Consider the following 10,573-nt stretch of genomic DNA (forward strand, 5'->3'; position numbering starts at 1 on the left):
ATCTGCCACATTGTGGGAGACCTGGGTTCGATCACTGGGTTGGAAAGATTCCCCAGAAAAGGGAATGGCTACCCACTCCAGTATTCTTGCCTGGAGAGTTCCATGGACAGAGGAGCCTGGCAGGCTACAGTCCATGGGGTCATAAAAGTCAGACAAGACTGAGTGACTAACACTTTCACTTTCCAAATATTTTTATATATTTTTTTCCTAATTCTCCTGGATTTCATCACCATCACATTTTAATACCATAGATATGCCTTATATCTGATTATGTATTGCAGCCCTTTGGTGGCCTACAAACCAATGTATTATCTAAGATTACATCACCCTCCAAGCCAATTTTTACTGCCCCTTGGGGGAATACATGCCTGGGAGACATTCATCCAAAGAGCTGACAGTGTTGGCCTCAGATAATCTATCGGCAGGCTGATGCACAGAAAAACTGACCAGGAGACCACGGAAACCATGGAAACCCTTCCTAAATTACCAGAACTAAGAAGCACAGTAAATTGCCCCTAACTGTGTTCAAGAGAAAAAAGGACTTGTTTGAAAAGGGGCAATAAACACACCATATTTTCTATGCATCTGAGTGGCTTTTTCAGAGAACTAGAACTCTTAGAGCTCAAGTGGGCTGTAAAATAGCATCCAGCTCAGCCAACCGTCTCCAAGCAAGAAGATATTATTGGTCTATTTTAAATTGATGAGGCATCTAAGCTGAGGACATTAAGTTATTTGTTTATGGGCCACAGATTGAAATTCAGACTCCAATAAAAAATTAGTCAAAGGACTCCCCTGCTTTATCTCTGACACAGTGAAAACATTGGCAGGGCAAAGAGAAGGGTTTCTTTCTTTTGATCCCCTTTCCTAAGGGCAGAGGATATTTCTTCAACATTGATATCTAGTATTCCACCAATAATAAAATATTTTGTATATACTGTGCTGTAAAACCTCCTTGTTTCAAGGGCCTGAGATTCTAGCTGTGAGTCTGGAGGACTCATCACAGCTCTGGCCCTCCAGGAGTCCTGGCTCAGCTCCCCACCCTGCTACTCCACCTTCTTCCCAACAGCCACCAAGCCAGGTCTGAAACACAGTACTTCGAATTGCAGGCACTCAGTCAACATTCACCCACTAAACTGGGCACACACCTTTTTTGTTATGAGAGATAACAGTGACCAGTTTGGCTGAAGATGACAAGAAGTTACAAGATGTTAAGTCCAGATTAATATTCAAAGTTTTCTACTTAATATAATGTAAACATTTTGAAATAAGTTTGCCTTTCCAGAGAACTGGCAGAAGTCCAAATCCATAGGGCATGTGAATGATAAATGTTTAATAAATACTTAATCATTAGTTTATTACCCACAGATTTCTGAAGCTGGTTTAAATTAGAGTGTTCCCGGTCCATAACAGTCTAATGTTTTACCTTTTCACGTGTATTTTATGAAGGGCATCTTAGCCTCTTAATTGAAAACAGTAAATTATAAGGGGATTCCTCTAACTCTTTCCACAGGTCTCCAGGGGGTGCATGTTTCTTCTCTGAAATTTTGCTCCCCTGGTTGGTGTCTCCTCTCTAGCTCATCTAATTTCTTCTGTTCTTCTGGCTTCTTGCCCTCCACTGTCAGAGTCTCAGGTGTCCTCTGTCTTAAAAACATTGAGAGAATAGCAATGAAACATATACATTACAATATGTAAAATAGATGACCAGTGCGAGTTTGATACATAAAGCAGGGCACCCAAAGCTGGTGGTCTGGGACAACCTAGAGGGGTAAGATGGGGAGAGATGTGGGAGTGGGGTTCAGGATCGGTGGGGGGGGGGGGACAAACGTATACCTGTGGCTGATTCACGTTGGTATATGGCAAGAAACCATCACAATATTGTAAAGTAATTATTCTATTAAAATAAATTAATTAAAAGAAACAAATCTATGTTGTGGGCACCTACCTTCTTCTTGATAAAGAGGAGTCTAAGCCACTGCCCCCATTCTCCTCATATCTCCTTTCATTTTAAACACTTTCTCTAGCCTATCGTCTAGTTCCTACCCTCTTTTCTCACTGGAGCATCATCTTAGAACATCATGAGTGCCATCCTGATCAACTCATCTAGAAGGGTTCCTTGGTTCCCATCGCCCACAGTGACTTTGAAGCACTTAACACTGCCACCCTCCCACCTCTCTCAACCATCCCATTGAGAGTACAAATTCCTCAGACTGACTTCAAGACCTGAAAACTATAAATATAATCCATCCACTCAGAGTTCAAAACCTAAGTGACAGCCTCTAGATTCTGATGTGGATGCTGTTGGTCACCAGTCTGATTGACTGGGGAGAGAGATGGCAGCTGGTTGGCAGGGAGCACTGTATTCTGAATCCTAGAAAGAAAGAATGAAAGAAAGAAGAGAGATGACTCTTGGAATTTTCTGTCTTTCCTTATTCCCTGCTTTCCTGCTGAGCTTCACCAAGATAGAAACTTGGTTACAGTAAAAACACGTGAGAGCTTTACCTAAGAGTTGGTCAATATCAGCAAGACCAAGTTTGTTTGTCTTGTCAAGGCTCTCCCTGAATTCTGAAAGCCTTAAGTGAACTCTTGAGGCAACCATGTCCCCACTGCCCTAGCGAGCTTCCTAATGAAGCTGGATTGAAGACACAAAGGAGGGAATGTCAGAAAAAGACAGTATTGTTCAGACACCCACCCTAGTCTGACTCTGTACAAACCAAAATGAAACTTGATTGGAAGATAATCGTCTGAATCAGTAGTGTTCAACTTGTGGCGATTACTAAATGTCTACCCCCAGAGACACTACATTTGGCAATGTCTAGTTATTTACTGGTTGTTGCATATGGATTTGGGGTGCTGCTACCAGCATCTAGTGGGTACAGGCTAGGGATGCTGCTAAAAATCTTACAACACACAACAACAGCCCTCCACAGCGAAGAATGATCTAGTTCAAAAAGTTGATAGTGCCGAGGTTGAGGCTTGTGCTCTAGACTCTCCATGTGTTCAAATAAGGATGCTTTCTTTCCAGAAGAGCCGGTGTTAATGGATCTTTCCAGATTCATGGTGCATAACTAAGGGATTACATTACAAATGAAGCAGCAGGCATGGAGATTTTAAGCAGCTGAGTCATATTTCTATGGCCAAGTGAGGACACCTTTAAAATGTGAATGTAAGTCTGGCCTGACGGGCTTTGAAGCTTAGGCTCTTTTCCACATCCTCTGGCCCAAGTTAGGCGGCAGACATTCAGTCTTACATGACTAAGGGTGAAATCACTTCTGCCATTCAAAAACCAGATAGAGAAAGTGCAGGGCCAGAGAGATGAGCTGAGTCTTCCCTGGTGAAAGCTGTAATGGAATTAGAGTGGGCAAGAATAAAGCTAGGAGATGTCTAAAGCGTGGGCAAGCAAAGACCCTGAGGGATGAGTATAGAGCCCAGTTACAGGAAACTAATAAAACACCATCAACTGGGCTGGTCAAAGGCAGACACACCACCGTTTGCTCCTAGATAAAGAAAAGACAGACAGAGGCTCTTGTGAAGTCATAATTCCAGTTAGGCGACCGTGGTCTTAAGCCATTATGCCCATGAACATGCGGTTTTATACTACCCTTTGGGCTACGAGACAGTTTGCCCTCTAGTCCCCCACAGTGTCCACCCAATAAGAAGCAATTTCTCCCTTCCCCTCTTACTTCCTGAATGCTCCTTCTCAGAGCAGCTGCTCAGTATATAACCACTGAATTTTGAACTTCATGGCTAGCAAGATACGGCTTTTGATTCACATTGGTATTATTAACTACATATGTTATCTCTCTCCACTGTCAGACTCAGATGAAGCTTTTTATTTCCTATAATTGTGGAGTCCCTGATTTAACAAATATTAACTATGTCTCTAGTTTAAACTCTTTTTATTGTTCTGTCGCTAAGGTGTGTCCAACTCTTTGAGACCCCATGGACTGCAGCATGCCAGGCTTCCCTGTCCCTCACTATCTCCCAGACCCAAGTTCATGTCCATTGAATCTGTGATGCTAACAAACCATCTGAACTCTAGTCCTTTTCTAACACTTCAGTTTAGAAAAGAGGCTTCTCAGGTCTGGAGGGAGAAAATCATCCACCTAGTTTAATGAAGAGTCAAACACACACATTCATACGTATTCTTTCCTCACTCTGTCTTTGGATACTATTATTCATTTTCTTAAAGGGGTATATAGATATGCATATATATAAAATTTTTAAATGAAGAAAGGGTATACACACACAAAATATATTTTCCCCACCCCTGAACTCCCCAGGTTCCCATTTCAGGACCTCCCGCAGCAGCAACCTCTGTTACCAGTTTCTCGTGCATTCTTTCAGAACGTCTGTGCATTTACAGAAGTACGCTTAGGCATGCATACCACCTTCTGACCTGCAGGCTGGTGTCCTTCCCATTCCTCCCATGGCCGCTGCAGCTTCTATTGCTCAAGACCCGCTGTGACAAAACAGATGACACATTTGTCCTGTGGAAGGAAAACTTGGTGACTCAGACACAAATTGTTCCACACACCTTTCATCCTCATTACCAGGTAATTCTGCCAAGGTCGAGTGGTGACATTCTGATTTACTACTAAGCAGACTGACTACAACTCACATTTGACGAGAATCTGAAATTCAAATACCAAAAAGAAAAAAAATATATATTTCCTTAAGGTTTCCAGTTTCGTAATCAAACTTGCTTTTTTTTGCTTTATTGAAAATATTATTTTCCTCTTGGTTCAATGAACACAGTCTATCTGAAGGAATGAAAACAAGACTTCCCCTGAACCTCCAATTAATCATCAAATCTTAAATTTAAGATCCAATTTCACCCCATTCCTAAAATCTCTATTTAGTGGCTCAGAGAGCAGGGACGAAGGAGCCTCACTGTTTTCACTGGCAAAATGAGGCTGAGCCAAATCCAGGCTCCAGGTATGAAATACAAATTTGGCTGGCTGTAGATGTGCCATTTACTAGAACCTGTATTCGAATAAATCAAGGATACATTTCTCTTGGCTCTTATAGAGAGCCTTTCAAATGGTGACTCCAGCCCTCCTAAGGATTTTGTCCAGATCGCCTGAAAGTGAACAATTTTCACAAGTTTGTTTTGGCATCCACAGCATAAATTTTTATTGAAAGTCACAGTTGTTTTAGTGGGCACCACAGTCTCCCAAGAGACCTCTATTGGGGCCTCCCAGCCAATTAGATGAGAACTATGTGCACCTAAAACATGCCAAGTGTTGTAAGGACTGACCTGCCCTCCAACTCCTTGCTCGTCAGTACACGACCACTGACTCGTTTGTACTTTGCATTTAAGGACATGCTCTTGAGTGTGTCTGCAGCATTTCTGAAATCAAGCAGCCATCTCCATAATGAAGATTCCCCTTTTTTTTTTCTTCAAAGGTTTCTGTTTCTCTGGAGTTACACCCAGTTTATTCTATCATATCAAACAGGTAAGGCAATAGGAGAATGGGTTCACTAGGAATATACATTTTCCATGGAATGAAACAAAATAAAGATGTGCTTGGGAAGGAAAGGAATGTAGCCCAACCCGATTCTCAAAATGTCCTTTAAATAACCAGTGGGGGAAGATCACGGATTTAGGAGGCTTCAAAAGAGTATGTAGAGGTATTTTGAGACAAAAAAGGACATCTTTCATTTCTATACTACCATACATAAATCATCACATAATCACTAGGAAGGCAAACCAAAATGGGCTGAAATTTGAGTTTACAAGGTCCTTGTCCCATGATTGAGAGGTCTTCCACATTTTTCCTTTATTACTTTTTCTATGGGCCATTTTATCCTTGTGTTTTATTACTTGGAATGATGGGAAAACTTAGAATTTTACTTTATGAAATAATTAAGAAGAGTTAGATTATTAATGGGTCAACACTGAAACAGCACAATTCTCATTAAAAAAATTAAACTAAAATCCTCTAAGCCATCTTTTTCATATTTATAAACAGCTTTCTTAACAAATTTTCATTAAGGCCAGAAAACTAATATAGCAAAGAAGAAAAGTACATGAAATAAATTTTATTAGCTTCTCTCAGTGAAAAAAAAGTCTCATGCCAACCAGAAGAGAAAAGAAACCTGCTATTTTACAATTTTTCACCTTCCCTTCAATTATGCTAGCTTTAATATTTTTCCCTTGAATTCCCATGGGTTATACAGAACTTTTAAACCTCAAGAATAAAAACAAGAAGCCTTTTCAAAATCACATGGGTAAAGTCTCAACTTGCTGTTAAAAATACTACCGAGGAGGCCAGTGCTTCCTTCTCTGGGAAGGTTTCATGGGTTACATGAACTCAGAGAGCCACCGTGAGTCACACTGAATGAAAAGAGGGTGTGGCATTCTGCATCACCACTTCTCCAGAGAAATATTATGGCAGATTGTAGGAGCAATGCCCCCAAAAGTTATTCCCTGTTTCATTTCCCCTTTCCTTTTTCCCACTAAAGAGGCTTAAAAAAGGAAGATTACTTTCCCATCCTCCCTTCCACCTGGGGATAGCTATATCACCAAGTTCTGGTAAAATGACATTAGAAAAAGTTGATAAAGGGCAGTGCTGCTAAAACTTTACTACGGGTAAGAATTACCTGGGGATCTTGGTAAAATGCAGAATCCAAATCAGTAATCAGGGTGGTACCTGGAATGTTACACTTTAAGTTCCAGGTGATGAACCATGTGTCATGTGAGAACCACAGTTTGGGTAACAAGGTGTTCGAGGACATCTCGCAAGGACTTTCCTCCTTGATTTGGAGAGAGGTGTGCAAAGAGAAAGCTACTTCCTGTCCTTCCCTTCAGCTTCCTGCTTTGAATAAAATTGAAGGAGGAAGTAGGTGTGGGGCTGTATGAGCTATCGGATATCCAAGAGGGATGGAATTCCACAAACAGAGCCGTGCAAAGTAGAAGAATGGAAACTGTCCAGGTATTGTTAATTATTTTCTTTGTCTCCATTTAACTCCAACTCAATTTTAGTTCAGAATCTTTTTATATCCACAACATCCTTGTCAATACAGTCAAAAAAACTCCTCAAGCTTGAAAAGTATTTGTAGGTGAGTGCTGAAGCTGAAACTCCAGTACTTTGGCCACCTCATGCGAAGAGTTGACTCATTGGAAAAGACCCTGATGCTGGGAGGGATTGGGGGCAGGAGGAGAAGGGGACGACAGAGGATGAGATGGCTGGATGGAATCACTGACTCAATGGACATGAGTTTGGGTAAACTCCGGGAGTTGGTAATGGACAGGGAGGCCTGGCATGCTGCGATTCATGGGGTCGCAAAGAGTCGGACACGACTGAGCGACTGAACTGAACTGAACGGAACTGACACATCTTGGGCTTAATCAATGATCACCTTAAGATAAATGTGGAGGATGGCAGGCTGAGTCTATAAATCACTGTATTCAAAAGGGCCTAAGGAGACTCTCAGGAAAGAAATTACCTGAAGAGAAGAAGCAATCTTTTAGATGTATTGGTTTGTTTGGGGGTACTCAGTGCCAGGACAGAGAGGATAAGGATGATTTTAAGCATAACCCTATTTATGTCTGTAACTGTGGTCTAGCCACCATGATCTCATACTTGAGCTCAAGACAAAGAGGACTGTAATAGAAAAAATGAAGAAGAAAAAAAAAAAAAACTAATGCAAACAGTATTTTTGAGAGTTTATGGCATTGCTCTAAGACGTTAGAAGTTTACATGACAATGTGAGGGGTCATTTGTATTAACTGCAAGAGTCAGAGCTTTGGTTTAGGTGGCATCGTCATTGGCTTATGACACTGCCATCTTGGCTCAGCAGTTGGTGTACAATAAAAACAGCTCCACTGTGCATCGTTACAAGAGCGGCTGCTGTGTTCATTGCCATAGTGATTTGGGGCTAAAGAGAAGACCACAGATGGCACACTACAATCAAAAGATGTGGCTGCAGACTACTTGGGAAGCATTTGAAGGCTACTAGCATTTCCACACGAAGGCAATGGCACCCCACTCCAGTACTCTTGCCTGGAAAATCCCATGGACGGAGGAGCCTGGTAGGCTGCAGTCCATGGGGTCACGAAGAGTCGGACACGACAGAGTGACTTCACTTTCATGCATTGGAGAAGGAAATGGCAACCCACTCCAGTGTTCTTGCCTGGAGAATCCCAGGGACAGGGGAGCCTGGTGGGCTGCTGTCTATGGGGTCGCACAGAGTCAGACACAACTGACGTGACTTAGCAGCAGCAGCAGCAGCATTTCCACAAAGCAGGTAACATGTACCTAGAAAAAAGTGATTTGTAGTTGTCTGTTTTCCTCTTGCTATGATTATGAAAGTTAATTCTTCATTCAATACTGCTCAGAATTCCACATTTCCCAATGGCTATTGTATGGATATGGTTCAAAGCATGCCTGTTTGATTCCATCTTCCACCGGCTACTGCTCCCATCTGAAAGAGATGTACACCACTTTCATTCCCATTCTACTGCCCAAAGTGAGTTATAGCTTCAAGGAGAACAAGGAATGAAAATAACCACCATGTTCCTAGAAGGAGGAGAATCAGAATATAACAGTCAAATGACTGCCACAGTACTTAAACAGTGAATTACAGATGTCATATAATAGGAGTAGAGAAATTAGTGATGCTTGTTATAAGCAAGTAAAAATTAAATTACTCCACCTAATTTTGGAGCTAACAATTGCATTATTACTCTCCTCACCTAGCACAACTCTGCATGACTCCCTAAGCACAGGTTGTGCCTACTAACTTATGACCTAACAGCCAAACGGTATTTTGATTTCCTTTATTTTCCTTTAGGAAGCCATGATTCTTTTGGTCTACATTACATTGGAAAATTGGCCATGCAACAAAAAAGGTCTCATATCTGATGTTTAAAATAAGTTACATTTCAGAAGTATTTCCAACTTTCCTCTTGAATGGTTACAGTGGACAAGGTTCAGACTAGGAAAATTTGTGAATGGGGTATGATTTGGAGCCATTTCGTTATTGTTTGGGGATATACTTTCTTTCTACTCTCTATTCCTGCATTCCAAGTCTTCTACAAGTCTACAATTCACACTTAAGTTTTCAGTTTTCTAAAGAGACACCCTTATTAGGAACTGTTCCAATCATTCACAATCAAAATTTGACTCTACTGTGACCCATTTCTTTAGTGACACACATCTTTGCTAATCAATATGAAAAAAATAATTTATTATAAAGTGTTTATGGTCAAAGGGAACAGAATATGTGACCCTTTACACTAGAAAATTTACAAATTAACATGGGCTTTCAATATGTGAAGCCAAAGGAAAGAGAAGCACTAGGAATTTCAGTGTTTAGGAAAAGAATTATGGCATAATTTGTTGAATAGAGCTTCCCTTGAGGGTTTCCCTCAACTCACTCCATCGACCTTGAAATGATACTAAAAACATAAATAATATCTTTTTCATTCTCCTGCTACTAAAATAACCTAAATGATACCATCTGATGCTGGCAAGTGTGCAGTATAACGGGCCCTCTAATACAATGCTTTGTATCAGAATAGGATGACTTTGGCTGGAAAGGAAACTTGGATTATCAACTCAACAGATACTTCAAGGTTTAAATCTGATTGCTAATGAATGTTAAGCAAAATGCAAAAGAAGCATTCAAATATTCCTACACGTGAGCCCTTCTTCAGGCACACTGCTTTCTTTCAGTGAGTTGTTCACCACATTCCCTTGCTTTTGTGGGTTTTCACATGTCATTCGTAGTGCTTGAAGTCTATCACCCGCTTTCTCTATCCCACCTGACATTTTTGCTGACTGGGTCTGTATTCTTTATTTAAATGTTACTTCTTCTAGGAAGCCGTATAAGGCTCTGGAATGAGAGGACTGAACCTCATCTATGTGTTTTTATAGTATGTCTGTGTCCCTGTCAAAGCACTGTCTCCTCTATAGATCTGTCTGCAGCATACATAATAAAGAAAGCTTTATTAGGACATGGGGGGGTGTCTCTCTAATGTGTCAGGAATAGTACTTGACATACTGTTCAAAAAGGATATTTTGAGTAAATTAATGTATTTAAATTGCAGAAAATGATCTCTTCCTAATACACTGATTGGTTGTACCCATGCCTGATATTAGGGCTTCAACATTTAACTATTGTAGTAAATCAGTAATAAATAGAGACAGATACACTCTTTAGATACAGACTTAGGCAAATTAATAGTCTAGGAATAGATAAATAATACCCCATTAGGTTAAGCAAAATATTTAAAAAGGTATAAGCTCAAAGATGCTCTTAAGATCCTTGTTTATCAAAATTAAAAATCAGATTTATTTCATATGGTCACCAATAGGGGATTATTTAAATAATTATAGTGTGACCTTGAATGGAATATTATACAGCCACTGAAATGATGATTATAAAAGACAGGTTTGAGAAGACTATGTCATAACATGGAAAAGCCTCATGATAAAGTGTTAAATGATTATAAATTAAGACACTAAATTGTTATGGACATTATTATTATAGCTATGTGAAAACATGCATGGGCAAATAAGTAGATTAATGATTGCATTAAAGTGGTGGATTGTAGGCAAATGCTATA

Source organism: Ovis canadensis, chromosome 5, assembly GCF_042477335.2.
Source record: "Ovis canadensis isolate MfBH-ARS-UI-01 breed Bighorn chromosome 5, ARS-UI_OviCan_v2, whole genome shotgun sequence".
NCBI lineage: Eukaryota > Metazoa > Chordata > Mammalia > Artiodactyla > Bovidae > Ovis > Ovis canadensis.